Source organism: Cynocephalus volans, chromosome 15 (assembly GCF_027409185.1).
Source record: "Cynocephalus volans isolate mCynVol1 chromosome 15, mCynVol1.pri, whole genome shotgun sequence".
Classification (NCBI taxonomy): Eukaryota; Metazoa; Chordata; class Mammalia; order Dermoptera; family Cynocephalidae; genus Cynocephalus; species Cynocephalus volans.
Window position 1 is genome coordinate 60,993,409 of NC_084474.1, and position 27,424 is coordinate 61,020,832.

A 27,424-nucleotide genomic window follows, 5' to 3' on the forward strand; every position below is an offset into this window, starting at 1 on the left:
ACACTCATGTATTCTTTGTTCTGACAAACTCTGGCAATGTTCCCAACCCCACTGACAAGGCAACTGTCCTGTCTCTGCAACCAAAGCAGTAAGTCAGCTGGTCTTATATCATCTAGTTTCCTCTTTGCATAGAACCTTCTCTAGCCTTCTGCCCCATGTCCCTCCATCCTTTATCCCTACCAGCACCCTAGTTTTCTATGACTCTAATTTGAGGGGTCACAGCTTAAGCTCTGTGTGGAGTCTGATTGGAATCCCTTCTTAACAGGTCTTGAGGTATGGGACCAGGTTCCACAGTATCCTCCCTTGGGGACTAGGTCTTCCAGCACCCTGTGGCATTCTCTGAAAGTCCTCTTTACAAAATGATCTCTTCAAAGTCATCTACCCTTTCCACTCTGACCCCTTTCACGTCCTTCATCTGCCCATGGTATCCAAAGAATCATGTACTAGGTTTTAACTTTTGTTTTAGAAGTTCTGAATTTTCACTTGGCATTTCATGTTTGTAAAATTATATTTTTACCTTGAGGATTTGTATTAACCAGGCTTCTCCAGAGACAAAACCAACAGGATATGTACAAAAATATATGAGGGGGATTTATTGGAGGAATTAGCTCACTTGGTTGTGAAGGCTGAGGAGTCCCACAATGGACTGTCTGCAAACTAGATGCTGGCAGCGTGGCTCAGTCCATGATCAGAAGGCTCAAAGCCAGGGAAGTTGATGGTGTGATTATCAGTCTGAGGCCAAAGGCCTGAGAGCTGGGGGTGCCACTGGCGAAAGTCCTGGAATCCAAAAACTGAAGACTCTCAAGTTCTGATGTCCATGGACAGGAGAGCAATGTATTCCAGCACCAACAGATAGAGCAATTCATATTTTCCTCTGTTTTTGTTCTCTCTGGGCCTCCAGCAGATTGAATGGTCCGGCCCACATTGAGGGCAGGTCCTTCTCACCTAGTCTATTCACTCCCACATGCTAATCTTCCTGGAAACACCCTCATAGACATACCCATAAAGACTGCTTTAGGAGGTTTCTAGGTATTCCTTAATCTAATCAGGTTGACACCTAGAATGAACCATCACAGGATATATTAAAAAATTTAAACAGAACACCTTGTTACATACTTTTCCATCCAGGTCACTAATCCTTTCTCACACAGTGAGTTGACTATAGTTCATTAGCTTGTAGTTTTTAGACATAAGTCTCAATCCATCTCTTCTGTTGTTTTTTTTTTTTCCTGCAATATTTAGAACTTTTTGTACTCTAACTAAAAGAAACCACCTGAAGTTGGCTTGTGCAACAGTTCACAAATGAGAACTCTTTCATGGAAGTGAAAGGCAGGAATGCAGCCTGGCCTTAGAGTGAATTTGAGCCAGGAACTACGAGGTGTGGGGAGCCTGGGGAATACTCACCACTTTATATATGTGGCTTTCCTTGTTACCAGTACCTGTGGTGAGAAGAAAATGCTCACTGATGACACTGAAGTTCATATGTTATAATGTGCATTGCAAAGAGAGACCACTTCTCTTCTTTCTAGGAAATGAAGGCTGATTGGCCCATCTTTGGTCGTGTGTTTGATTTTTGCTGCAATAGAGAGAGGTAGTAGTAAAATAATACAAACAGTTGTTGCTGGGAGCCCAGCACAATGGATGAGGGGTGGTGGGCAACAAAAACACTAAAACTGGCTCCTATAATATCTACATTGATTTTTCTTGTTGAATCGACTGCCATCCAAGTGTCGTGGTAGTTACTGGATACATTTTCAGTGTTAGTTTCTATTGCTGCTGTAACAAATTACCTCCAATGTGGTGGCTTACATAAACACAAATTTATTACTTTACAGTTCTGTAAGTCACAAGTCTGAAATAAGACTCACTGGGCTAAAGTTAACGTATTGCATGGCTGCATTCCTTCTGGAGGCTCTGGGGGATAATCTGTTTCCTCACCACTTCCATCTTCTAGAGGCTGCCTGCATTTGTTAGCTCACAGCTCCCTTCCATCTTCAAAGTCAGAGGTAGCTGTCTGAGTCTTTCTCAGGCTGCACTACCCTAACCCTCACTGCCTTGCCTCTCCCTTTCTCTTATAAGGACCCCTGTGGTTACATTGGACCCACAGGATAAGCTGCCCATCTCAAGATCCTTAACCACATCCACAAAATCCCCTTTGCCATGTAAGGTGGCAACAGATTCACAGGTGCAGTGGACTGGGACATAGACCTCTTTGGGGGTGGGGGGGGGCAGATTATTCTGCCCATCACAACTTTCATTTGTGTACTTTTTTCTTTTGACTTCTCTTTGTATGTTGTACTCAAACCTATGCTTAATGTTTCTTCTTTTCTCTTTCTCTTCTCATGGCTACTTACCTTTTAGTGGGTCACCTGCTGCTTAGAGACACACACAAAAATGACATTCTAGTGTTTTATTTAGTCTACTCTGCCACTCACTTTATTGTGTCTACAGGAGCTTATTGTACTCATATGTATATTAGATGGATTCATAGGTGAAAGATTACACAAAAAACAGATCTCGAGAACATACATTTTTGCAAGTTGATGAGACTTCCAAAGGGGCAGAAAAGCTAACCAGATAGAGAGGGGAAAAAAGAAAACTAATGTTAGAAGGAGCATTCTTATTGCCAGAGGAAAGAGACATGGGTCGTATGACGAGGCAAAATAGTAAATGAAAAATGATACTCCAGTATTATGTGATTTTTTTCCCCAAAGCTACTAAGATTTCAAAAGAACTAAAAAGATTTTATATAATAATTTTAGCTATGAATAAAATCAGAAAGATCAAATAAATAATGTTATTTATGTGGCCAACAAAAATAATGGTTATCATTAATTGGTAATGTAGTATGTGACAGACATTGTGTTAAGTGCCTTAAATGCATAATCATGATAATACTTCTGCCACTATAAGTACTACAATTATTCTGTTTATAACTTGGAGTCTGAGAATCAGCTAGATTATGTGAGCTTCCCAAAGTCCCATCACTAGTAGGTAGAGGAGCCTATATTTAAAGCCTGTGGTTGAATTTCATTCTATAGCCTCCCCATCGTATCATAGACTTCTGTATTTCTCCACCTCCACATTATTTTCCCTACAACCAACAGAAGGCAGCGAGACCTGGAGAGATTAAGAGACTTGCACAAGGCCACCTAATTTTTGATAGAGCTAGAACTGAGAGTCCAGGTCCTCTGATCCCAGTCCAAAGATGATAGGTTTTAGGCATCAGCAGAAGAAGGGAAAATAAAGGAAGAAGAATGAAGAAGTAAAAAAAGAAAAGAAGTAGGAAAGTGAAAAACGGTTAAAAGGAGAAAAAAGAAAAAAGTAACAAAAGTGTGAATCAAATTTTACAAAGGTATTCATGGAGGGTGGTGGTGATGCTGCTGTGTTTTCCTCATACCTCCCTACTTTAATGTTACCAAACCCAAGTCCAGCTGCCTGTCCCCAAACAAAAACAAACTACTCAAGAGTCAAATGTTGGTGAAAATGGAAGTCAGCTTTTATTCACGAATACCAGTGACCTGAGGAGAGATGTTAGGCTGTCCTATATCTCTGGTAAACCTGAAGGACAATGGCCAGGCTAAAACCATCTCAAAGCCTCAGATGTACTGAGGGGTTTTAAAGAGGAGGTTGAGGGAATGGAACATGGGAAGTGAAAAGCAGGAGGGAGGGGGACGTGAGTCGTGGGGGCTCCATGCAAGGGGACAGGTACAAGGTCTCACCGAGGCTCTGTCTGGTTTTTGTTCCCACTCCTGATCTTATCTTAGGGCCCTGTTTTGGGGTGGAATCAGCATAGCTTTATGGATATCTTCCTTAGTTTCTCAGGGTCTGGATACTACACCTGGCAAGTTTGCAACTCCAGGCTGGCTGGAAAACAAGTTTATATTTATGTAAACAATGTCATCTTTCCCCATAACCAAGGTTCAAAATATTATTAAACAACAACAAACCCATACGTGCCCCTGCCCCACCACCTTTTTCTTTTTCTGAAGCCCATGAAGTTTTAGGTCCCAACAGGTCTTCAGTCCTGCTCTCTCCAACAGCTTCCCCACTGTCAATAGTTCCTTCCATTTCTGTGAAAAGGGAGGACAACTTATCTTATTGCTTCCTACTGGGTCAGGGCAAGGAAGGAGTTAATTTGGAGTGGAGCTTTTGACATGATGGACCAGGTACCATAGCTTTTGGTACCTGGCTGGAGGAGATACCAGGGGCATTTGTTCATCAGTTATCTTAGCAGTTGATTAGCAACAGGAAGCTTACGTAGAGTTCGCAAGCTATATGTTAATTGGCACATAAACAATTTTAAGAACTTACATGAATTCTTTAAGAACAGATGTCTCATTCAAGTCATGAGTCCCCCTTTCAATGCTATTTTTAGAAATCTGCTTATGTAGTCAATATATCATTTCCCCATTTTTGATCAAAATATTACTTATGAAAGCATTGATGACAAATTTCCTGACTGAAAAGGTCTTATTTTCTTTGTATTGATCTTTCAGTGCTGGGAAGTGTCATTCTCAGGTAGACTGATTCCTTGGTGCTGGGGAAGCTTATTCCCAGGTAGTCATATCCACATCAGGTGGGTGGGAGGGGGAGATAAAACAGCAGTTAGGCCAAATTAGGGCTACATGAAGTGGGGTCAGAAACTTAGAAGAGACATGCTATTTTATGTTTCCAATTATATCCTGTTATAAAGAGAGAGCAAATTCTCATTGAACTTATGAAAATAACCATATTGCCATAAAAATCATAAGGATGCTCACTAATGGTTTTCAAATTTTGGAGGAATCAAGTAGGGAAAAAAGTAAAAGCTTCCATCTTTGTTCATAAAAGTATATTTTACCAAACTGCTGTAAGTTATAGATAGCTTAAGAGAGAAGGTTTCCTTAAATCTGGAAAGTAAAACATTTAAGTAAAGAACAGACAACATTTTAAATAAAAATTATAAAAGTATTATCTTTATCTGTTACTTAACTTCATGTAGTTTTTGCTTGCTTTGATCTTGATTAACAGTTTTATAAACCAATAAAGCTGCTTCTTAGAGCTCTGAAAAGCTATTTGAAACCTGTATTTAAGAGTACTTGTTATAGTCTTTTCAGTGAATCTGATTGCAGATGCTTTTAGAGAAAAATCAAAACTTCCTGTAATTTTCTTAACAGCAAATCAATACTTCAAGAGAAACTTATTCCCAATGTGGGGTGGGGGGGAGATAGTTTTGGAGGCTGACCGGTACAGACATCCAAACCCTTGACCTTGGTGTTATAACACCATGCTCTAACCAACTAAGCTAATCGGCCAGCCCTTGGGGTGTTGGGGAAGGGGGTGTGTGGAGGCAGAGATTTGGTTCTGTGTCAGTGTCCTTTTTTTCTTTCTTTAAAAAGGGTGACCAATGAGGGGAACTTAACCCTTGACTTGGTGTCATCAGTACCACACTCTCCCAAGTGAGCCATGGGCCGGCCCTGTATCAGTGTCCTTTTAATATCAAAGTTTAATCTTCAGAAAGACCTAGAAATAATTCCCTTCTAATTATAGCTACCTTAATCAGATACAAAATTCTTTAATAAATTCACCTTTCATAAACCATTATTATGACTGACTTAGACATTTCCATGACATGCTTTAGATTTTCTGTCTTGTCCTATATTTACTCTTTCCTAAATAACCAGTCATTTTGCTTTAGGACAAAAGTTTACCATACAGGATGTTTGCTTACACAAAATAATTCTCTTTTTCTAAACCTTCTTAACCCAAACTACATCATTATATCCACAGCATTCTTCACATCTCTCTCTTTTCCTACTTACTGGTTCCTTTCTCATCAAAAACACATCTTATTTTTGGTACATGTATATACAGAATTATATATATTACTTAGATTTTTAACTCTTAATGGCCTTAATTTTTAATGAAAACCTAGGAAGCAAATAATTTTGAACTATCTTCCACATATCAATATTTTATTTATGAGTGATTATCCCATTTCTAATATCCAACATACAATTCAAACAACCACAAGAAAATCAATAGAGCACATCAAAAAAACCAATTTAAACCGAGTAGCAAGTCCAACAACTATTTCATTAACCAGACAGTACCAACAAATGGCTAAAAGCCTAAATGGCAAAGAAAGGGCATTTCTGGCATGCATACTGAAGTGACTTACTTCAAATGTCAAGACACGACATACAACACAATACATGTAAATACATGTGAACACATCTAAACACATATACATACATACAAAAAAGACCTTATAGCTTTCATTTTAGTCATGAGATAATAGTATAAACTCACCAGTTTATGAAAGATGGTTGAATCCAAATTACACCTCAGACAAAATGGGACCTGTTCACGTGGCAAAACTTTATTTGCTCCAATAGGTAATCCAATAAAGGCTGTAGACTAGACCTTAGGAAAAGCAATTTTTCTAGCAGTTTGATTTTTCACTGAAAAATCTTTTTATCCTTTTTTTTTTTTCCTTTTTCAGTCTTCATTTCAAATGAGTTTAGGGTTAAATTCTCAAATATTTACATTTAGCCAGGACTGGCTGAATTGTATGAGAAACACAAAATCCCCAAGTGGCCTTGATTCTTCCTAACAGGCTTCTTTTCCTTATCTTGGCTGAAATGCCATAAACAGTGAGTTTCTGTTTTAACACTTGAAGAACTGTGTGCTCAGATAGACAAGTTTTGTCTAGAGACGTAGCCAATTATAACTTTCTGGATCATAGTTTGTTTCTCAAGCTTGCCAAGAGAAACTCAGAAAAATGACCAAAGACACAAACTGAGTTACCCAAACCTAAACAGACAGAGCTTTCCCAAACAAATTCCTCTGTGGAGAAAGCCGGTTATTAGTCCTTGAGTCATTTCTCACACCCAAATGGTACCTTTAACAAATGGTGTAGAAAGAGGACTCCCAGTGGGAATTACCAGCTTGGAGCCCATCAACCCCTTACTAGTACTGCTTTCTTTCATCAACTAAAAGGTGGGGAATTGGTGGTTAACATCGCCACTGGAAGATCAGGGAAAGTCCCCAAAAATCCCAGCCACAGGCCTGGCCTACCACAGGCAGCTGGCACCAACAAGTGGACCCAGCTTCATTCGCACAACATGAATGGGTGAGCTCCAGTGTGCTGCTGCTGCCAGTTGCTCCATCCACTGGAAGTGGGAGGGTTTAGGTCACCCAAGGCACTCTGTTCCTGGCTTGGGTTCGGTAACAGATTTTGGCAAACCAAGTCCAGCTGCCTACTCCAAACAAAAAACAACTCAAAAGTCAACTGTTGGTGAAAATGGGAGTCAGCTTTTACTCAGGAATACCAGGGACCTGAGGAGAGATATTAGGCTATCCCTTCTCTCTAGTAAACCTGAAGGGGAATGGCCAGATAAAAACCATCTCAAAGCCTTAGCTTTACTGAAGATTTTAAAGAGATTAGGGACTGGAATATGGGAAGTGAAAAGCAAAAGGGTGGAGGACAGGAGCCATGGGGGATCCATGCAAGAAGCCAGGTTCAAGGACTCAACAAGGCTCTGTCTGGTTTCTGTTCCCATCCTTGATGTTATGTTGGGGTCCTGTTTCAGGGTGGAATTGGCATAGTTTTTGTCTTCTTTGGTTTCTGAGGGTCTAGATAGTACGTGTCTGTGGCAAGTTTTCATCTCCAGGCTGACTGGAAAACAAGTTTACATTTATGTAAATAATGTTATCTTTCTCCAAACCAAGGTTTAAAATATCAAATAACCATGGGAATAGAGGAAACTTAGAGAAGTGCATGCTAAGAAATAAAATTGTCTCCTCCTTTTTTTTTTTCCTACGGCCCATGCAGTTTTTGGTCCCAACATGGTTTCAGTCCTGCTCACTCCAACAGTATTAGCATCCTTATTCAAAGACCAAATTATTCCTGAGCATCTGCTGTAGTCCATGCATTGTTCTTGAAGATGGTTGCTGTCCCTAAGGAATTCAATAATGAGATGTACTTATAGCAAACATATCTATTAGTCCCTTAACTCAAGGATACAAAAAATATGTAGTTGTGATAGGCATGCTTCTAAGATGTCCTCCAAAGTTTTCATCCCCTAGAATGCAAGCCTTGTAAAATTCCTGGGTACTGTGAATATGATGAGATATCAACACCATGATTAAGTTGTATTAAATGGCACAGTTGACTTTAAAAAAGGGACTTTCATCAGGTGGGCCTCATCTAATCATATGAACCCTTTGAAGCTGTGTCTATATGTTAGAAATATAGAAATCATATGTTTGAAGCACAAGAAGATGGCGTGAAATTGGAAGAAGCCAAGTAGCAATAAATGTGACCATTCTTTAGGAGCTGAGAGAGTTCCTGGATGGAGGCCAGCAAGGAAAAGGGGACCTCAGTCCTACAACCAAAAATAACTGAATTCTGCAAACTATGAGAATGAACTTGGAAGGAGATATTTCTCTAGAGCCTCCAGACAAAAAGTTAGCCTGGCTGACCTTTTGGTTTCAGCCTTGTGATACCCTAAGCAGAGAATCCAGCCATCCATCCCGTGATGGACTTCTGACCTATAGAACGGTGGGTAATAAGTGGATATCATTTTAAGTCACTAAATTTGAAGTTATTTGTTACACAGCAGAAGAAAACTAACCCATTAATTTTGTTTCTTTTTTATATCAAGTCAGTTTCTAATTCAGCTCCCATATCACATAGTGGCAGAAACTCAGTCAATTCAGAGTTTTCTGACTTTCCCAGGGTTGCTTCTAGGTTACAGTATGTAACAATCACCCAAGGACATTTAAGGAGGCTGGGCTGGGTTTCATTCTATTCAAGATGGCATCCATTGAGTCGCCTTTTTCCAGTTTGGTCCAGTCTAGTCCACATAGGTCATAACTGAGTCATCTCTTGCTTTTAACAAGTCTTTAGATTTTATATTCTCTTAGCTACATTCAGTTCCATTTAAGCTAATCAAACCCTTTTGCTCCTGGACCTCACCAGGGCAGTGAAAAATTCTGCCTGGCTGTCTGACACCTTCTCTGGCTAACCATACAAAGCAGTTTTATCTTTTAAAGAAGTTGAGCAAGGAATAGAATAAATATCAGAAAAGACATAATCTGGCACAATAACTGTAAGTCTTAAGGCACTGGACTATCAAAATATACATCAACTCCCAGAATTTTGACATAATGGGCTGAACATAACCCAATTAGGAGAGTGACAGGAGAGGTCCAAAAAGTCTGGCACCATTTGAGAGGACAACCAACTTTGGGGTGAATCTTTCCATCACCAGAAAGCAGGTGGCTGCATGGTGGTGGTTAGAAGGTGAGTGATCCTTCCTTTCCCCCTTTGTATTATAGCTGTGGAGAAGCAGCTTCAAACAGCCTCTTAGAATTATGCCAGGCAGTAATTCAAAGTGCAAACAAGTCACAAGATCAGCAATTAATGTGTTTCTGATAGGAAGACTATGTCTCAGGAGCCACTGGGGCCAGGAAGTGGATGCAAGAGAGACAAAAATATGTCCATCAGATGACTTGTGGTTCTGTAAGGAACTGTGCAAGACCTCTTGTATATAACTCCCCCACTCATGTCATTGTTGTGACAAAACAGAAAAGATTTTATGCCACCAATGCAAAGTCTTTCAGATGATCCTACCTCTTTCTGAGCCTTCTGTGTAAATGTGAGGAGGCAAGGATGGGGGTCCCTCTCCTGGAGCAAAGCTCACTGAATTCCCAGCTGTGGATGACCCAGTATGCCTCTCCCTGGGATGTCAAATCATGCTTTCCTGATACTCTGAAGGTATACATTTCTGTGAGCCTGCACATGTATTGTTTTTAATATCTGTCCTTGCTGCTTGCACATCAGGTGGCACCTAACGTAGAAGAAGCCCCACTAGTCCTGGTGATGTGGTCTTTTCAGTGCCAAATGTATTAGATTATCCCAAACATGGGAAATATCCCCCTTTGGAGGTGATGGGGGACCATTTGGCTGAGTTGGGATGGCCAAAGTAATTAAGGGTCTTTGACTATGGACTGCAGTAGCCTAGAGCAGCAGAACTGCCCTGAAGGGGAAACACAAGGTGATAAAGTCCCACATGGTTCCTTGACCTGGAAGCACCTGGAATAGGAGTCTATATGAGGATGATAGTCCTTCTAGGCTGGTAAATGACCTGCGTTAAGGAAGTTAATAAAGACAAAGGATCCTCAAAAGGAGTTCATGTCTTTGTTTAAAACAGTAAGAATGAAAAAGAAAAGTATTGAGTGGTGGGTGAGACTTCCTCATGAGGTTATCTCACATAGATCAGCATGACTAAGGCTCTTAGAAAAAGACAAAAAGGAAACCTATGGCTTGTCAAACACTAAGAGATACAGGGAAGCTTATAGATTTATGGAAGCCAAAAGAACCTAAAGAGAATGTAAGGAAAAGACTAACAGGGATATAATAAAGAAGACAAACTAGTCTACAAGCGAGAACAATTCGTTAGAAGAACACTTGGAAGACTGAGACAAGGGGGTTCCTTTAGGGATAAGAGTTGTTCATTCTCACCCTTGCTGTTAGCCTTGCAAGACCCTCAGATTCTTGAATCTTTAAAAGTAGATCCAGGAGGTGAGGCCATGGACTGAGAAACCAGTATCATTTATTTTGGTGGGTACTGAAGTGCAGCTCTTGAAGGGAACTCCTGTTGCTTTCAGCACCATCTTGTAAAACTAATCCTGATCTCTGTGTAGGAGCCCTTTCAAACTGAAAGACTACTGTCAGGGCCTTGTCTTTGTCTCTCCCAGGAAGAATCTCTCACCACAGGTGGGTGGGGGGGAATCCTTGAGATTCCTATTTCTCCAGACTAACGGGGCCAGGTAACTTATACCCATGGATCTGAGAAGCTCCTCAATAAATTTTTTTTTTTTTTTGAAACTGGTGTTAGCCATAGCTCAGAGATCTAGGTCATGATCATTTGTGGGTATTTTTCACCTTTGGAGTGGAACATGTTAGCCATTTCTCTGTCAGGCTGTGTAATTGGCAAAGGGAATTTGTATTGTAATAAGACAAGCATGAGGGGTCTGGCATGTGGTTTCTGGATGACCACCAGGGGCTTCCTACACTACCAAAACCTGCAAAGGACATGCAAAGTGAACATTTGCAGTTATCCATAACCCAACTCATAGTTGGGTGGCAACTTTTGGTAATAAAACTCTGTTCACATCTGTTAAAACCTGAAAACGTGGCAACTCTTTACCTCTTATAAGATCTGGCAGAGAAAGATTTTTCTCACGAAAGGAAAATTTTGACTCTCCAACTCCACATTCCCATTGCATAGTGAGCATTTTCTGAGCTGAAGTCTCATAAAACAGAGCAAAACTAAGAATGCTCTATTGTAAAATGAAAATGGTATATCCAGTCAAGGACTAAGACCAGTCCTCCAAGTGTGTGACAACTCCACGAACAGGTGGCTGCCCATCTATCAGGAAGAAAAATGACTACATAGCTGTTTTTCCTAAACTGCTAGCTCAGAAAGAGTTTTGCCTTTAAGACTTGTCAAGAAAAACTGGTTCCCTGATGGAGCAGTTAACCTCTTAGGTGGTAATAGTCAATGGGCTACTGCAGCCATCAGTCTTCATGATGGCAAATTCTCATAGATCTCGCTATTCTCCGTTCTTTCCAAGTAGGCTAAAATCTAAGCTGTGTTCTCACGAACTATTGCTGGTAACCTTGCTGCATGGTCAGGCAGGAGGTCATTTAAGACCAGATTATTAATGGCATATTCATAAGGAAACAGATAGCATTAACTGAATCTTAACTGAGGACAATTAGATGAACATGAATTTGGATACTCTTTTCCATCGGATGGCACCAGATAGAATTGTCCTTGTGGTCAGAGAGACTAACATCATCTTTGGTTACAGGCTACCTTCCTCTGCTTCTGGGGTCACCTTTGCTGTGAAAGGTATTTTGGTGACTCCTAGATTCCTGGCGAGTTCATTGCTCCAGGAAAAGGACAAACTGTCAGGCTCATTACTGAAGATGAAAAAAGACCCTTAATTTGTGGAGTGTAAACATAATGACTCCAGGAACGGTGGGGAGTTACAGTCTGTGTAATTTTTTCTCCCTTTGTAATTTCTACATGGACAGGTAGCTTCAAACCACTTCATGAAACTATTGCAGCTTAGAGTGAGAACTTGTCAGAAAAGTTGGTGACAATATTGTATATCCCCTTGATGGGAAGGCCTAAATTAAATAAGCCACTGTAACTAAGGAGAAACAAACCTATGTCTTTCAGATGATCTCTTTTTCTCATAAGCCCACAGTGATTTATCAAAAGGCCTCTCATATGCAACCTGTGCAGGCAACTGGCATTAGAAAATAGAATGTTTCTCTTGCCATCAAGTCCAGATAGAATGACGATCTCAGCTACTGTTTAATTTCTTTATAAATACATGAAATGGCTGGAATAGAAGTCCCTTTCCAGAAGTATAGTCCACAGTGTGTCTAGCCATTACTGACTTGAGAGCACCTCTCCGTGGGTGGTAAGAAATTGGAATATCATTAGCTTATCTTATGACTAAGTTTTTGTGGAGTATGCCCTCATCCAATGTTTGATGATGATGGTCTTGTGATCTTTTAAAGCATCTATCTGGCAGGTGAAAAGTAGGCCCTTTCTGGTTTCTGATCCCACAAATCTACCTGGGGTCCACTTGAAATTATCCATACTTAGCTAATCTCTGCCCAAGATCTATCTCCCCAAATCCAAGGTGTTTATGGTCTGACTAGGTACAGGGCAGGGAGGTGGGAGTTAAAAAAGGTGTGCTTTTACTCATGGCACATGCTCCTAAATCCATGCCAGAGGTTTGCAAGTGGAAACATGAGAGCTAAATCTGACCTTTTATTAGCAGAATATGATGTTTAAGTTTTTAATTTAAATTTGCCATCATTCAAAAATGAGAATATATCACATACAAACCTGCTTATATATTTGTAGACATATATTTTTTAAACTCCCGAGAGGCAATAATTGGCTGGAGCCACGTAGTGGCTAAACACTTGATGATGTGCTTTCCAGCTCTTTATAATCCACACCATTCCCTCTTGTTCCTTCAGCATGACACTGAATGTCAATTGCCATATATCCTCATGCATACCCTAAAATTCCTCATAGTCTAAAAGTATGAGAATCAATAATTTTGGCCATATTCCAATAAAGCTGAATTGTCTGTGATTGCTCACATGTTCTGTTGCATTTCCATAGGGAATTAAATGATTGGCAAAGAACTGATTGAGTATTGGGATAAATTGGTCTGGGTAAAGTTAAGCCTGACTGCGTATATATTAAAAGGGTGATGAGATAGTCATTTACATAATGTGGTAAAGCAGTGGTTTTTGCTGTAAATTGCCACAGTAAAAACCAATAATTATTGATGAAACCTCTTTTGATTTTTTTCTTTGACAGGACAGTGACAAAAGCATATCAGAGATTCCTGAACCCTATTTCCCACACACAGGCATGACTCATTTCTTCATCTCCTTCAGCTTTTTTCTCAATCATCATCAAATTAGTGAGGCCTTTCCTGACCACCCTATTTAAAATTATAACATTGTTTACTCCTTGGCAGTCTCTTTTTCTCTTTTCTGCTTTATTTTATTTCAAAGCGTTTATTAGCTTTTTCCCAAGATGGCCCACTAGAGAGGTCTGGTGCTAGTCCCCCCCACAAAAAGAGACCAAAACAACAAATAAATTTAAATAACTAAGTGAACGATCTCTTCAATGAGAACTACAAGTCATTGCTGAAGTAAATTAAAGATTATGCCAAAAGATGGAAAGACATTCCACGTTCATGGATTGGAAGAATAAACATTGTGAAAATATCCATACTGCCCAAAAGCAATCTACAAATTCAATGCAATCTTATCAAAATATCAATTCATATGGAACAACAAAAGACTCAAAATAGCCAGAGCAATCCTGAGCGAGATAAATAAATAAAGCCAGAGGCATAGCACTACCTGACTTCAAATTATACTACAAAACTGTAGTAACCAAAATAGCATGAAACTGGCATAAAAACAGACTCATGGACCAAAGAACAAAATAGAGAATCCAGAAATCAACCCACATACTTACAGCCAACTGATCTTTGAGATAGGGACCAAGAACATATTTTAGGGAAAGGACAACCTCATAAATTTGGCCATATGCCAAAGCCATCTCAAAGTGGATTAATGAGTTAAATATAAGGCATGGAACTATAAAACATAGGGGAAACACTTCAGGATGTAGGACTGGGCAAAAATTTTGAGTAAGACCTCAAAAGCACAAGCAACAAAAGGAAAAATAAATCAGATTATATCAAACTAAAATGCTTCTGCATAGTACAGGAAACAATCAACAGAGTGAAAATACAACCTACTGAATGGGAGAAAATATTTGCAAACTATACATTAAACAAGGGCTTAATATACAAGGAACTCAAAGAACAGTAAAAAAACTGAATAATCCAATTAAAAAATGGGCAAAAGTGGTCAATAGACAGTTTTCAAAAGAAGACATACAAATGGCCTACAAGTATATGAAAAAGTGCTCAACATCACTAAGCATCAGGGAAATGCAAATCAAACCACATTGAGATATCTGACCCCAGTTAGACTGGCTATTATCAAAAAGATGGAGAATAACAAATGCTGGTGAGGATACAGAGAATGGAAAACCTTTCTACACTGTTAGTGGACCTGTAAATTAATACAACCATTATGGAAAACAGGTTTCTGAAACAACTACAGATCAAACTACCATATGGCCAGCAATCTGATTACTGGGTGTATACTCAAAGGAATGGAAGTCATCATGTTGAAAGGATACTTGCACTCCCACATTCATCACAGCTCTATTTACAATAGCCAAGATATGGAGTTAACATAAATGTTTATAGACAGATGACTGGATAAGGAAAATGTGGTATATATACACAATAGAATACTACTCAGCCATAAAAAAGAATGAAATTCTGCCATTTGCAGTTACATGGATGGGCTTGGAGAAAATTATGTTAAGTGAAACAAGCCAGCGACACAAAGAGAAATACTGCATGTCCTCACTCATAAGTGGCAGTGAAAGGAAGGAAGGAAGAACAATCAATGTAATTCATTGAATTTTCAGAAGAAGAGAACAGAACTGTAGTTAGTAGAGGTGGGACAAGGGGAGAAGGATGGAGGTTAGCAAGAAATTGGTTAGTGGACATAAAGAATGATTATGTTTTGTAATGATGTACATGCTAATTATCCTGATTTGATCATCACACTGTACACAGGTATTGATATTCAACTCTGTACCCCACAAATATTTAATTATTTTCCTCAAATCACAAACAAAAAGGGCTTATCACCCCTTAAAATACCATTATTTTTAAAATGTTTATTTTTTATCCCCCTCCCTCCTTCAGTAGAATGCAATTTCTATGAGGGCAGAAATTTACATTTGTTTAGTTCATTCCCACCGCTTAGAACAGTGCCTGAAAGTAAATGTTTTATCACTATATTTCAAATGTACATTTGTTGAATGAAGAATCAATATTTGAATCAATATTTGTTGAATAAAAAATATGTACTTCCATTTTAACTGATAATCCAAACACAAATATTTTCCCAAGGAGACTCTTCCAAAATTTGAATGTTAATTATTTGAAACCAAATTTAATCAGAAATTTGACTAGTTATTTATCAGAGTACTCTACATTGTTTTAGTGAAATAGAGGTTACATCATGGGGGTGTATGGAAGATTGTACTGTTTCTGCCATTTCCTAATCTAGAATTTCTTGAGAAGGGCATACATATTCCTCTTGTGGTCAGAAAAAGAAATCCATAAATGTGTTTTAGTGATTCTTTTTAATGTTTGGAATTTTTAATATCTGAACTCAAAGGAAAAATTCTAAAAGCTGTTAACAAATGGTGTATACATTGTTATTAAGTCAGAGTTATTCAGAATCTCAATAGTTCTCGTTCATTTCATGCTTCTTTGCTATGTATTCACCAGGGCCAGAGAGTCAACTTGCTAAATTCAGAAAGCATCTTCCCCCAGGAAAACTCTGTATATATTCTAAAAGATTATTATAAGCAAAAGTAAGCTAGTTGGAATGAAAAGGAAATAGCACATTCACTTTTTTTCCCCTTTGTTACTGAATTCAGAGCTTTTGTTTTTAAGTTGATTTCCAGCGTGCATTTAGTTTATTTTTTATCTGTGTTTAATATTACTGAGCACATTGCTTAAGGCTTATTCTGGTTTTTTTTTTATCACTTTCTTTTACTATATTTTTTATTTTATTAAAGCAAGAGAATGTTTAAGATAACACATGCAATAATTTATATTAAGCCTCTGTAAAAGCAATTCTAAGGTGATTTAAAAAATTGTCTTAACAGTTCTATGAGATAGCTATGAAGTGATTAGTTGATTTGTTCTTCTGATGTGTTTGAGTTGAACTCATCTCTGTTTACCATGTGGTATATTTTAGCTCTTTCATAAATATTCTCTGTTACCCACACCTCACTGAAGAAGCTGAGGGAATTTTCAGAGTGTGGTAATTTAAGGCATAGATTGCTTCACAAATAGATGACAAAAAGCAGAAGAGAAAAGAGCTTGGATTTCTCAATTGTTAGACGAATGTGTTTAAGTCTGAGCTCAGTACTACAGATCTTGAGGAAGATTCTGTTATATCTGTGGCTTTTGTATTATGGATTTTGAACTAAAGTAGTCGATCACAATTTCATACCACTGTAACCTTGGGCTTAAGTTCTCTAAGTCTCATCTGAGGAAATGTGTGAAAATGGGTGCCATTTTACACACACAATCTGTAAAATGGGTGCCATTGTACACATACACAAGGGTACCTCAAAAAGTTCATGGAAAAATAGAACTGAAAGATGACACAAATCCTTCCATGAACTTTCTGAAGCACCCTCATACTATAGCTACTTGTCTATTCATAGGGTCTATAAATTATATATTACTCTCTCCAAAACATATAAATTAGACACTAATTCTGACTTTATGGTAGTGGTCAGAGAGATTTAGTGACCTAAGACCTCATAACTAGTCAGTTGCAGTCTGGTTAAGGCTGACACAGCTTCCAGTACTGCTGTACTGCAGTACTCAAAGCTCTTCTTCCTATTATGCCCACAGGAATTAGTCAGCACCTGCCTTACAGGACCTGGAGGATCCACAAGAAAGACAAACAGACAAAGAAAATATGAGAGAGAGTGAGAGAGAAGTGTTAGGTCAGGGCCTAAGGATATTTTATTGACTTGAGTAAAAATGAAGTGAATCCTAATCATAAAAAGTATTTTTAAGGGGAAAGGAGCTGTCATATCACTTATCCAAATTTAACTACATGCATTCAATATAAGAAAATTATCTATCACCTGTCATTTATCTATTACAATATGGACTATATGTACTAGCTAATTATTTTTATTTGGTGCCCACCCAAAAAACAAAAAAACAAAATAGCAATTTGATCCCATGTTGGAGAGAGACTGTGCTGTACTTAATGGGTAATTTTAGATCGTGACCCTTGTTAGAGGTGATTTCATTGTGATGTTAATGTAAATGGTTTTATATGGGTTACAATAATTTTTGCATAATCTATTACTATTCATACATTCTGCAAAAAGCTTTGGTACTGAACTGGATGCATTTTATGCCAATATTTTTGTAGTTCGCACCTCATTCATATATTGTGTTCATTTTCATACAGAAACATTGTTATAAATGGTGGTTACCTTCCCAGGAAAGCTGTCCCCCTACCCCCTAGCCCCCACAACCCTAGAAACTGCAATGTATCAGAAATATGTCCTCTATAATTATAATGAAAACAACACGACAATATCAACTTGAAAGTGATCTGCCCTGGATGACTCATAAAGCCAAAAAACTTACCCATGGAAATGCTCTGAAAGCCTTGGAAGAAATGTGCCATCAAAATGCAAATATGGTTTCACTTAAAAAGAAAAAGAAGTTTCTCTGTGGAAACTGGTTTACATAGGATTTGGAGTTAACATTCCAGTTTTTCAGCTGATTGAAACCATTGGCTATTTTATTTACTGATGTTCTTTGGACTTACTACCATCTGCTGTTCATTGTTAGGGCATGCAAAATTCCTGGGATTGTATATCCTCCAGCGGATTTCTTTGTTATGGTCCATTTTTTTTATAAGCTTTCGGTTCAAATTTTTTTGGTAGCTCCAGTATTCTTTTTGCTGAAATGTTTTGGTGTAGTTCTTCCATGTCCTGAACTACAAATTCCTAATTTCCAGAAGAAATAACAAAGCATATGTAAATTGTTACAGCTTAAAAAAATTCTGACCCTGTTGCCTATACTTTTTTTGCTTTTGATAACTAATGTTTTTTCCCCCCCTCTCATTTTAATTTGTTTCTCAAACTAAACTCATTCAACTTATGTTGTTAGCAGATATTGGTAATCAGTACATCACTCCACTAGCCCATGTAAAAAGCTCTCTGATCTGTTGCTTACTGTAAGGGGTTGAATTTGGAAATTGATTATAATCAAGTTAAAATGAGGTCATTTGACTGGACTCTAATCCAATATGACTCGTGTCCTTATAAAAAGGGGAAATGGGGAAACAAAGACACACTTATAGGGAGAAAGCCGTGTAAAGATTGGAGATATGCTACCACAAGTTAAGGGACTAACAAACTTGGAGACAGGGTCTGGAACAGATTCTTTCTTATTGCCTTTGGAGGAAGCATGGTCCTGCTAATATCTTCATCCCAGATTTCTAGCTTCCAGAACTGAGACAATAAATTTCGGTTGTTTAAGCCAGTTTCTGATATTTTGTTACTACAGCCCTAGCAAATTAATACACTTACCCCCAACATTATTGCCCATTCTGTGTCAGATTCCTTACTGAAGTGAATTTTTAATGCTAGTGATCTTTCAGTCAATTAGCGAGTTGATTTTTTTCCTTATATTTTTATGTTACAAGAATGTTTTCTGATTTTTTACTGTAATTGACTAGAACTTTTCGAAAAACAAGAAGTGATGGTCAGAGTGGGCATCTTTACTGATTTTCATTTGAATAGAAATGTCTTTTAACTATTGCAGTACATAAATAGGGGTGTAATTTTTATCAATTGCCTTTTTCAGTGTCTCATGAGATGATTATTTAAACCATTTTTATGGGCTGACAGTTATTTGTATACTTTTATTTGTTCATGTCAATTTTAGAATATGTTTGATTTTTTCTTTAAAAGTTCCAAGTGGAATTTTCATTGGATTCAAATGGTTTATAGATTAAAGGGGAGAACTTATATCTTTGTAATGTTAAAGTCGACTCATCCGAGAGCACAGAATATATCTTTATTTATTCAGATAATTGTCTATATACTTTATTAAAGTTTGAGATTTTTGAAATGAACTTTTGTTATGATTGGAAAGATTTTTTTTTTTTTTTTTTGTCTTTTTTGTGACTGGCACTCAGCCAGTGAGTGCACCGGCCATTCCTATATAGGATCCGAACCCGCAGCGGAAGCGTCGCTGTGCTCCCTGTACCGCACTCTCCCTAGTGCGCCACAGGCTCGGCCCGGAAAGATATCTTTTTAATTGTATTTTCTAGTTGGTGTTTTCTAGTACAGAAAATGCCATTTATGTAAATTGATGTTTTCTCTGGCAACCATGCTAAACTCTCTTGTGAATTCTCATTTTGTGTTAATTTAAGTTAGTTTTTCTAGGTAGATGACATTATCTGTAAGCAACAAAGCTTACAACTTACGTCATTGTCATCGTCATTATTATTTACAGTATTAGCCAGGAGTCCTTGTTCTATGTTAAATAACACTTTTGGTGGTGGGTATCCTTGGTTCTTTAAAATGGAATAACTCTTGTTTCTCCATTAAGTATACCATTAATCATAGTTGTGGTTTTATTTGTTGTTTTTTGTGCATGCGTGTGGATACAGACTTTAACCAGTTAAGGGAGTTTCCTTCCATTTGTAGTTTGCAATTAGGTTTTTTCTAATAAACAAATCTGGTATTTTTTTTCAAACTTTTTTACATCTATTAAAGCAATCACATTACTTTTCCTCTTTTTATGTGTCAAATTACATTAATTTTTCATGAGATATGATTCACATACCATAACATTCCCTACTTTTGAAGTGTATGGTTGAGTGATTTTTAGGATATTCACAAATCTGTGACACTACCACCTCTATCTAGTTCCAAAATATTTTAATCACCCCCAAAAGTACCCTATACCCATTTAGCAGTTACTCCTCATTGTCACTTCCCTCCAGCCCCTGGCAGCCAGCAAGCTGCTTTCTGTCTTTGTAGATTTGCCTCTTCTGGTCGTTTCATATAAATGGAATCAGACAATACGTGGCCTTTCATGCTTGGCTTCTTTCATTTAGCATAATGTCTTCAAGGTTTACCCATGATGTACGATGTGTCAGGACTCATTCCTTTTTACAGCTAAATAATATTCCATTATATGGCTACACTACTTTGGATTATTCATTAATCTGCTGATGATTGGGGTTGTTTCTACTTTTTAGATATTATGAATAATGCTACTATGAACATCTGGATACAAGTGTTTGCGTTCATTTCTCTTAGGTACATAGCTAGCAGTGGAATTGCAAAGTCATAAGGTACTCTAGGCAAAAATTTTTGACAAACTGCGTGTCTTCAAAAGCAGCTGTGCCTTTATCATCCCGATTGGTGATACATGAGAGTTTTCCACACCTTTGCCAACCCCTTATTTTTTGCGTTTTATTAGAGCCATACTAGTACATTTGAGGTTTTATCTCGTTGTGATTTTAATTTATATTTCCTAATAAGTAATGCTATTGAGCATCTTTCCATGTGGTTATTAGCCATTGGTATATCTTCCTTGGAGAAATGTCTATTCAATTTTATTGTCCATATTTTAATTAGGTTTTTTTTGCCTTTTTATTGTTGAATTGTAACAGTTGTTGCCAACCTGGATGCCTTTTATATCTTTTCCTTGCCTAATTCCTCTGGCTGCAGCCTTTATTTAGTATAACGTTGAATAGAACTGCTAAGAGTACATATCCTTTTCTTGCTTCTAATCTTAGAAGGAAATCTTTCAATTGTTTACCATTAAATATGATGTTAGCTGTGAGGCTTACATAGATGCCCTTTATCTGGTTGAGGAAATCCCCTTCTATTCCTAGTTTGAGGGTTTTTTTTTTGGTTTGTTTTTTGGTGGTTGATAGGTACAGGGAAAAACCTTGGACTTTGGTATTATCAGCACCTGTTCTAACCAGCTAAGCTAATCGTTCAGCCCATGTTGAGTGTTTTTATAGTAAAGGGTACTAGATTTTGTCAAATGCCTTTTCTACATCTACTGAGATGATCATGTGTTTTTTTCCCCTTAATTCTATTACTGTGGTATGTTGCATTGATAGTTATTCATATATTGAACCAACCTTGCAGTTTTGGAATAACTCCCACTTGGCCATAGTGTAACACATTTTATATGTTGCTGGACTTGATTTACTAGTAATTGTAGAGTACTTTCATGTTTCTATTCATTAAGTATATTGATCTGTATAGTTTTCTTGTGGTGGTCTGTCTGGTTTGGGGATCAGAATAATATTGGCCTCGGAATGAGTTGGGAAGTGTTCCTTTGTCTTCTAGTTTTTGGAAGAATTTGAGAATTGGTGTTAATTCTTTTCCAGTCATTTGAATGTTTCTCTTGAGGAGAGTTCCTAGGGATTCTAAGAGATTCTCCAACAGGAAACATTTGGCTATAGTTCCATAATGTAGACAGTGACTCTTTGGCTGGTTGCTTGTTGACTGCCCGCTCCACACACAACTTCTAGTGGTAAATCTCCCCTTCTTTCTACTAGCAGCTTTGCTATTTGAGCTCCAGAAGACCAGCATCAAGGTTTCCCATGGTTTTCTAAAACTCCTCAAGTCAGAAGAAGTGCATCTCTTTCTTTCCCTTATTTTTTTTTGGGGGGGGGGGAGAAAATGCTACAGTAGTCAAAGAGCTTCACCATGGAAATAGTCTCTCCTCACCTCTTTAACCTTTACATATGTGTCCTGATGTGGTGATTGGGCTAAGTGGCAGCAGCTACTTAGCAATTGCTTCAAAGGTATTTAGTCCATTACTTTAAAATAGGTACTACCGTTTTGTTCTTGGCCGCAGAGACTGCTAAAACAGATAGAAGAAGATCCATTTTAATATTCTATTGTAGATTCAGTTTGACACTATCATGTTCTATAATGACAGTGCAGTGAAATTAGAAAATGAGAAGAAAATGGTAGTAAATTTTTTTTTAAACGTCAATAAAAACTTGTGGGATAGCTTACTATACAACTATAATAATTAGGACATTGTAGTATCAGAACAGGATTAGACAACCAGGCCAATGAAACTGAATAAAGAGCCCAGAAACCCAGGTTGATTAAAGAACACATTGTAAAAAGCAAAACTTTAAAATTTTAGAAACATTTGTAGAAGATATTTATGACTGTAGGGGAGGAAACATATTTAGTCATGACACTAAGAGCCCATTACATAAAGGAAGATATTGTTGAATCATTAAAATTCGCAGTAAATCAATTAAAAAAAAGCTAAAAAAGGATATAAAAAGGTAATTCTCTGAAGAGGAAATCTGAGTGACTAATGTATACACTCAGTATCAAAAGTGCAAGGAAATAAAAATTAGAAAAATGATCCTGTTTTATGTCTATCAGATTGGTAAATATTTGAAAAGTCAGATAATGCCAAGTGGATTGGTTTTCTAGGGTGGCCATAACAAAGTATCATATTGTTTCACAGTTCTGGAGCCTATAAACCCAAGATCAGCATTTTGACAGGGTCGTTTCTTTATGAGGGCTGTGAGGGAGAAATCTGTTTTATGTCTCTTTCTTGCTTCTGCTGGTTTTCTGGCTCTCTTTGGTGTCCTTTGGGTTATCCTGCATCACCCTGATCTCTGCCTTCATCTTCACATGGTGTTCTCCTCGTGTGCATGTCTGTATTCCGATTTCTTCTTCTTATAAGGACACTGGTCATCCTGGATTAAAGGCCCACCCAGTTCTAATATAACTCCATCTTAATTTCATCCTCATTTTATTTCTAAATAAGGTCACATTCTGAGGTATTGGGTGTTAGGCCTTCAACATACAAATTTTTGGGGAGGACACAATTTAACCCATAATACCAAGTATTGCTAAGGATATGGAATAATGCAAACTCTCATATACTGTAGGTGGAGACATAAATTAATACTATTTCTTTGAAAAGGAATTTGACATCTATTAAAAGTGATGATACATAGCTGTAATCCAGAAATCTTCCTTGTAGATATCTGTCCTAGAGCCACTATTACACATGGACGTAGCATGATGTGTGTCAGATGATCATCACAGCATTGTTTGAAATGGAGAAAACAGGAGACTAGATTAATGGACAAGTAAAAGTGAAAGAACTGTTGCCTCATGTTTCAACAAGGATAAGTGTCAGAAACAAAAGTTGAGTAAATTAAAAAATAAAAAGTTATAAAATGATTTATATACTGTGATAGCATGTATTTAGAGTTTGTATACTACATATATCTATAGATACCTGCATATGTAGGATTAGGCAAATAAATCTGGGATGAGATGGAAACAGCACCTTCAAGAGAATGGTTTTACTGGGGAGAGAGAAGGGATTGGGATTTCAGAGTCATCAGTGAGGCTGCAAATATAATGTTTGGTTTTCTAAAAAAAAAAAAAATAAAGAAAATATAATGTTAATATTTATTAAATCTGGTTTGAGTATATGGGTTTTCATTATATTAGTCTAATTTTTCATGTTTAAAATATTTTTAAAAATCTCAGCAGGGTGGAACAATGTGCTGATGATAACAAAAAAAAAATTAATCTTGAATCAAATAGAAACCCCACCAACTAGATGCATACATGGTAGGGGGTATGTGGGTTAAAAGAAGAATTTGTTTAACTATCTAGATTTGATTTGACTACAATTTCATGTGTCAATATTACTATGGCCTGCCAACAAATCTAATTTCTCCTAAAGCTGAACAGTATAAGTGAAGAAAAATGATATACTATAGAACTCTGCAGCAGTCAGAACTTTTGTTGCTCAATTTTATAGAAACTGGAGGCTGTTTAGAAATCAATGGCCAGAATGTTGAGAGGAACCATTCTCAGTTACCCCGTGTGCAGCACCAGGGAATGCTTGCCTTAGAGAAGACAAGGTTTCAGAAGGACATGGTAACCACCATGCTTACTGATGTCCTGTCTGACTAGGATTTGGCTTGTTTGGTGTGGCATGATGGGTAAAACAAGAGCCAAGGGATGGAAATTGCAAATGCTTACAAATGTTATGTTTTACCCCAACATAAGGAAGAACTTTCCAGTAGAACTGGCCAAATATGATGTGGTCTTCCTCAGAATGCAGTGGATTCCTCACCACGGGATTTTCCTAAGCAAAAACTCTATTTGGCTATAAATTATTTGTTGTTGTCTAGACTAGAACAATGATTACAGAATTTTAGATTTCATGGACCAGTAAAACTTCAAATGAGTAACTGGAGGATTAACAAAGAGTTTCCAACTTAGTACTTTGCTAAGGAAGATTGTTACAATCAAACACACAGACAAAAAACCAAACATACGCTCCCTAATACCTCCATCACTTAATAGATAACATTTTAATACCAAAATAATGAAGCACATCATCCAGAGTATTTTTTTTCTTAAAAAGGTTGGCCATTTTTCACTAATATTTTTTAAAAGTATATATTTAAATGTTTTCAAATAAATGAAAAAAATTAACACTTTATATTTTGTTATGATTATTTTCTTGATTAAATATATAAATCTGGGAATTCATGCGTAGAATAGCATAAGTGGAATTCAAGTGTCCAAGTTATTCTTGAAATTTATTTTTGTTTAGAGTCAGTCAAATGTACTTTTTGACCTAGGGGTGGAAGCAAATTCCAAATGTCATTTCACTTAATTTAGAACATTCCAGGTGGGCTGAGAAAAGCCAAAGAACAACAGCTAATATAGCTTGAGCTTCCCTTCTTTGCCTTTCTTTTCAGGCCACAGCTGCTCAGGATCTGAGAGCCAGGTTTGCTAGAAGAAAGGAGCTGGTCTAAGGGCTCCAAATATTTGCTTGTAAGGAGGACCTCCCAGTTCAGAAACAGGAAGGGAACTGCACCAGTGGAATACATACACAGTAGAAGGAAGGTAGCTCCAAATAGCTGCCTATAACGAAGGCCCCATAGGTCAGAAATCCATTAAGAGGACCAGCCTTTCTCACAGATTGGGCTAACCTAGGGACACTGTGCTACAATAGTGTTTTTTAACTTCTACACTTGTATTTTGGGCCAGAATTCTTTCTTGTCTGTGTGTTGTAGAATATTTTGCAGCCATTTTGCCCTCTCCTAATTAGATTCCAGTAGCACCTCCCCCATTCAAATTGTGACCATCAGAAATGTCTCTGGACATGCCAAATGTTTCCCAGGGAAAAACTCCCAGTTGAGAACCACTTGTTTGGAAGACCTTTAGTTTCTTCCCAACCTGGAATGCTAGGGTCAACCTACTTGAAGTGCACTGAAGTGTATAAAAGAGGGTTATCACTTGCTGGTTTTTATCATCTTTAAGCACAGATGAAGATCAGGAAGGGGATGAGTGTGAGCAGTTTTACAGGCTCTCTCCTGTTTAGTCAGAGATCTGTCTTCTTTTGGACATGGTTAAAAATATCTGGGAACCAGTTTCAGCTGTACTTGAGTGTAGGGGAACTGGTGAACCTTTAAATACCAGAGTTGCCCCCTTTGCATCAATCAGTTTTGATGAAGGCTGTGGCTCTTTTATCTTGCTGTTTCTCCTTTTTCAAAAATTACCTCAAGGTATTTGGAAAATATTTTTAAAGTTTTGTAGTCTGACCATTACATATCCATCATCCACCCAAAGCCATCAAAAAGGTTAACTTCGTTATTTGGGGGAAAAACTCTTATGTAGGCACCTTTTTCTCAAATACTTACATATGACTTCTCTTATTCTAGGTTTGGCTTTCTGCCTGGATGGAAAGTAGGAAGTGATTTGTGTTCCTTTGAGAAAAGGATTTGTGACCTTTTTGTTTTCCAGTACCTTTTTGTTTTACAACAATCTGCAAGCACACACTACCCAAATGTAAATAGCCTCTTTTGTATGTCCTAAAGAAAAATTATAGGGCTGGCCCATGGCTCACTTGTGAGAGTGTGGTGCTGATAACACCAAGTCAAGGGTTAAGATCCCCTTACTGGTCATCTTAAAAAAATAAATAAATAAATGAAAATTATACTTTGTATAGAGGGACTAGAAGACACCATTGAACTAGTGAAAACAGCAAAATGAAGTGCTACATCAATTCAAGGAATATTTTCAAGGGTTTGTTTAATGATGCAGAATAAGGCAAAGAGTAAAGGACACAGAGGTTGGAGCAAAGCACAATTTGCATGATGATACTTTACTTGATGCTAGAATAAGTAGGTCATATAAATAAATTTTGTACAGGCTAAAATCCATCTCAGTTTCTTGACAGAGATATATAAATGGTGTCTAGATATTGTCCTTTCCAGAATTTTGACCCTTGCTTGTGCTCAGAATTCCATTTATTCTAATGAGAAAGAAACCCATGGCACCAATTATGGCAGCAGAATGTTCGTTGACCTGCTAGAGAGAAGTAGCTCAAAGAGGATAGAACTACTAGCCTTACCAGTCCCCGTATCTCCTAATCCCGTGGGTTGGAAATCATTAACTGCTTAGAAAAGTGGTATAGTAGTGGGATAGAGTCAGAGTGGTATTTTTTTTTTTTTTTTTTTTTTGCTTATGTATTTTGTTTTCTTTGTGAATGGGGCAAGACATATTGTTTTAAATATAGATATTGCCAGAGATAAAAAAAAAAAAAAAGAGGAAAAACAAACAATAAAAAGCTAGCCTTTAGTATTTAAAGTTTCCCCTGTAGTCTGATTACCTGGTTCATTTACCCTTTCAGCTGCTTGAGACTGAGGAATGCCCTTTCAAGAAGAGGTCAACTTCACCATCTGAGCTTTGGGTCGACAGAGTTTTACTTGTTCTCTTGCCCTCTTTTTCTAGGAAATTAAGTTATTATGATCTCATCTCTTGCTTTTTATGCTCACCCTTTTCAATCAATAACTATCTGAATATATATTCAAGTCTCATTTTGTTGCTTGGCTCACAGTTGCAGGAAATTTCCCAAATATTACTTGCGCCACATGTCCTGGACTGATTTTTTTTCTTCTTCTCCTTCCTAGTCCTTTTCAGATGCTATGAATTTAAGGATCATTGTCTCTAAGCTTCTTTATACCTCTATTCACTTCAATTGACTGTCCTTCTCAAGGAATTTACTATTGGTTTTAGGCAGGCTCTTTGTGTGACATATAAGCTACCTTATTGCTAAATATGAGGGCTAT